This window comes from Borostomias antarcticus (genome assembly GCF_949987555.1).
Source record: "Borostomias antarcticus genome assembly, chromosome: 1".
NCBI classification, from domain to species: domain Eukaryota; kingdom Metazoa; phylum Chordata; class Actinopteri; order Stomiiformes; family Stomiidae; genus Borostomias; species Borostomias antarcticus.
In genome coordinates, this window is record NC_140234.1 from 25511980 (window position 1) to 25516979 (window position 5000).

At 41.5% G+C, this 5000-nt stretch overlaps 1 protein-coding gene across 3 annotated transcripts in view; it reads right to left on the minus strand.

Moving 5' to 3' along the window:
• camk2a (calcium/calmodulin-dependent protein kinase II alpha) overlaps window positions 1–5000 on the minus strand; it is a gene marked incomplete at both ends in the record, with an annotated part of 89749 nt that overhangs the window by 17947 nt on the left and 66802 nt on the right. The window lies entirely within an intron of this gene.

The window sequence follows — 5000 nt, forward strand, 5'->3', positions numbered from 1 at the left end:
GTGACATTTCTGTTCCTGCTAGTAGAAAACTATTAAACAATTAAATATATTACTGATTAAATAAACAATCTATGTAAATACAGTAAATTAGAATTAAATCAGAATTGAAAAATACATGTAATTTAGAAAATATGATTTGTCACTTTATTCTGAAAATCTTTTCCATAACAGCATTTTTCACAATAATGTTACCATATAGTATTCATTGATGATAAGGGATAACTTAGCCTGTCACTAAAAACAAGAGCCTGACAGCGCATTCCTAACAACCTGAAGGAATCTAATGTGTCGATAATGACCGGCTGGACATACATTATCTCACTTATTACACGACTACTTACCAACCACATTAATACTAATAGGCTTAACTTTTTATTTTGCCAGCGAAATGGCTCCATGCGCTTGGGCAATGAATGTTTTCAGAGACTGTCTTGATGAGAATGGGTTCACATACTGTACAACAGCCGTTATTAACTGTATAGAATGTTCAGCAACGGTCAGACAACGTTCAGCTGTCGCCCACAGACATACTGTATAATGTGTTGCCCTTAGCAGCGGTCAATATTGCTCCGTTTCCCTTGACGTCGGTCAATTATTGAGAATAATCTAGTATTTCAGGGAGCCGTGTAATAATATTTAACAATAATATTTCCAAATACTTGTAATAATGATGTGTTTTCCACTAGATATTTTTCACACTTTTTAGCTGCGACCATCAGCTCTCTAGCTTGGTCTGTCGGCCTGTTGGGCAGATGTTCCCACCAGCTCGTTACCGCCCACACGACACCTGTTAATAATCCACTAATAAGACCAGCGATGACCAGATTCAGACAGACTGAAAGTGCACTTGTCCTCTGAATAGCCTGCTCTGTCGGTTAGACACGTGGTCACAGCTGTGGTGAATTCACACGTGCGCATTTCATCACTCTTTTCACAGGAGGCACGTCAACCATCAAATGTGGTCATATTATTGTGAAAAATGCAATCATGGAAAATATTTTCCAAATAAAGTGTTGACAATTCATATCCAGTCCCTAGTGTGGGTTGGGGTTAGAACAGTGGCGGCTGGTGACTTAAAAAACTGAGGAGGACAGGAGGAAGAGAGGCGAACCGCCCATGGGCGCCGGGGGACACACTTATTATTTGAAATATCAGCTTTAAAATGAACACTTTATTTAACTACATGCAGCATTTATTTATCATATTTATGATAAAATATTACAAAACAACAATAAAACATTGTAAGCAATAGTTGTTGTAATGGATTGTACTCCTCTCTAAAGAGAGAAAAGAATTGATATTGGTGAGGTGCTGGAGAGGTTAGGTGATATATGAAAAATGTTTTTGATTAGGGGACACTGAGGTGTGCTGGCTCTCAAACAGTTTGCTGGCAAATAGATTTGACAACTGGACAATGGAATATGCTGCACAGCAAATGCAGTATCCAACAGTTCGCTCATGGCTAGCTAGCAATGGTACAGCTATGGGATTAGCTCATTTGGGTTGCTGTCAGAGCTGCCACTCTTGTGTTGCTATAGCCTACAATTATCAGAACAATATGAACATTCAGTTGAATGTTTTCCATCCACCCATCCATCACTGGATGAGGAATAAGCACCGCAAAGCGATCAATTCTCACGCAAGCAGAAGCCAGGCTGTTCAGTGCATTTATCCGGTTCGGTGTTGCAACCCAGTCTCTAGAAGTTGCCGACAGTTTGCGCCTCCAGCCAATCTGCGCGCCTGCCTATGCCGTAGCCTGACGTGCACCTCGTAGCTAACGTTACCAGTGGAACTGTCGTGTTCAGACAGCTCTAGCTCAAAAAGTATTTATGTCAGCTTAGATATTTAGATGGCTAGAATCAAGACAAATAGACGAACAGTTTGATGTATAATATGTCCCATAATACTTTCGGATGTATTATATTATGGAGCTACGAACACAGAAAAAGTCTCCAATGGCACAGGGAAGAGAAACAGACATCAACGCCGACTCAATCGGCCTTCACTGTGGTAAATCTGGAATCTGGAATGTGATTGGACTAACAAAATGTCAATCATTAAATCCTGTTCAGAGTACTGTCCTCCCTTGCGGTAATTTTTCAGCGTTTTGGCCAATCACAAATAGGCATGAAAAAATTGCATTACATTGATAGACCCCTAAGGGACACACACCCAAGGGAGGAATTCCTCCCTTCCATAGATATCTATGGGTCCTCCAGCTGCATTTTATAGATGTCACTGTTGGAGCTTTAGAATTTCAATAATGGGTTTTTATCCATAGGGAAAACCTGATGTATGAACAAAACTGAGATAATATTAAATATGAATTGTAAATAAATAAATGCATATATTTATATTTTAATCCCTCTCTTCTCTCCAAAAACTGGACTGTCCTCCTCTACCTCAATGGGCAAGCCTCCTCTGGGTTAGAATTAGGGTTAGGGTTGGGACAGGATCTGACCTATAGGCAAGGGGTAAAGGTTGGAGTGAAAGGATGAACATGTGGAGGTTTGGGGTGTAGTCCCATTAAATCATCCCCATCGGGTCTTGAACCCCGGTCTCCCGGGTGGGAGTCAAATGCTCTGACCACTATTCTACTTGTGCAGTGGAGAAATGGGTGGGTTGATGTTGGCGTCCTTCTTGATTTTGGTGTGCTGGGACTACTGCCTCTAGTGGTGCCAACAGAGAGATGCAGGCCAACATTGTCCGGAGTAACGGAGGGAGGGAGTGATAACCGGACAAACACTATAGTAGTTGTGCTGGCTTACAGCCACGCACAAAAAGATCCACATGAAGTAGAGGAGTTAATGAAAAGGCAGTGTGAGCTGTGAGGAGACTGTTGTGTTGTTGTGCTGGTTTTCTCTTAGGTGTGACATGCACTCACATATCTTGCTGCTTCTATGGTGGTGGTGGTGGTCTATACTGTGGTCTCCAAGTATATGTTGCATTTTATTTTGGTCAGAGAGTGTATCAAATTTTTGAGCTTACATTTAATTTAACTTTGTTCTAATATCTTCATACATGTATGTTCTACATTGTAGCAGGAAATATTGACAGAATATGGACAGAGCTCTACACTACATCTCTGGGCTCTGTCATTCGCTCGCATGGCTTCTCCTATCACTGCTATGCCAATGACACCCAACTGGTCCTGTCATTTCCCCCTTCTGACACACAAATGGAGGCACGCATAGCTGGGTGCTTGGCTGACATCTCGGAGTGGATGACTACACATCACCTCAAGCTCAATCTGGACAAGACTGAGCTGCTGTTCCTCCCGGGGAAGGGCTGCCCGCACCAGGACCTGGCCATCACCATTGAAGACACAGTGGTGACCCCGACTCGGACAGCGAGGAATCTGGGTGTGACCCTGGATAACCAACTGTCGTTTTCTGCACATGTCACATCCGTCACACGCTCCTGCAGATTCATGCTCTACAACATCAGGAGAATTCGCCCTTTCCTCACTGATGAAACGGCGCAGGTACTCATCCAGGCCCTGGTCATCTCCCGCCTGGACTACTGCAACACCCTCCTCGTTGGTTGAGCACTAGATTATGCTCTTAGTCACTTGTTTTAGAAAGAAGATTCACTTGTGAGTTCTGTGAAGTAGTAGTACATTGGCTTTTCCTATGTTAAATGCAATTATTGTTAGTTGCTTTGGATAAAAGCGTCTGCTAAATTACTGTAATGTAAATGTAATGTAATGAGACTGCAGCCCTGGTTCACCCCTCTACTTTGGGGGAAGAAATCTGTTTCCATAATGCCAACTTTTACAGCACATTTATTATTTGTATACATTGCTTTGATTATATCATAGGTTTTCCCCCTACACCTTTTTGATTAATTTCAGGAACAAACCATCATGCCAAATTGAGTCAAATTGTGCCATTTGTCAAGTGCCATTTTTTCCAGAAATGGTTTGAGTCAATGGACTCTTCAATTATATCAAGTTGGTTCTGCTCATGTTGCTCCCGTTTAGTACTGTACTGTGTTCTGTACAATTTTAGTGTTACCCAATATTGGAGGCGAAGTTAAGGATTGCCAGGTTGTCTGTGTTTTTGATTTGATAAACCGCTGAATGTTTTTCTTAGATGTCTGCAGTCTGTATCAAACCACATTTCATTGGTTGGTGTTTTTCATCTGTGAAGGTGAGATTTTTTCAGATTGGATAAACCTGCCACATTGCCAAATATGTTGTTAATGTCTCGTACAAGCGTTCGACAAACCTGCAGTATTTGGTGCCACTTTTGTTAACGGTTTAGTCAGAGTTGTTTCTGTGGTGATGTGAAGGGAGGGGAATGCTGATTCGGCCAGGTACTGTATATGTTTGTCTCCCTGTGGGTTAATAGAATCTGGTTCTGTACCGGCATTAAGGTCCCCACAGATCAGTACACTTCCCTGGGCCTGAAAGTGATTGATCTCATCTTGGAGAAAGGAGAAACTATTTTCATTATAATAAGGGGATTCTCATGGGGGGATATACTGTATGCTGTGCACATGAATATGTCTGCGGTGACCACCTCTCTTTTTATTTTGAACCAAATTGAAAATTCACTTTTTCTCATTATTCTATTGAGTGTACCAGGTTTGCTTTGTACCAAATGAGCATTCCTCATTCATGAGAATCCCTGCCCTGGGTTACTCCTTTCATGTTGGTGGATGGGAGGACTATCTCTCTGTAGCCTGAAGGACAACCAGTGAAAATGTCTCCTCTACTCCAGGTCTCCTGCAAAACAATTACATCTGCATCCCCTGACTCTCTGGTGAAGTCTGAGGTCTTGCTCTTCAAAGCAGAGGACGTCAGACCCTGAACATTCCAACATGAAATAATAGAGTTAATTTAGCCTAATAAAGAAAAACAAAAAGTTGCATTCCATGTTAATATGAGATAAACTGTTACATTTCTTAGTTAATCTAAGAACATTAAATATACAGGGTTGCAATCTATTAATATGAGATCATTTCAACCCTTTTACTTGTGTTAACTAGTTTTTGCT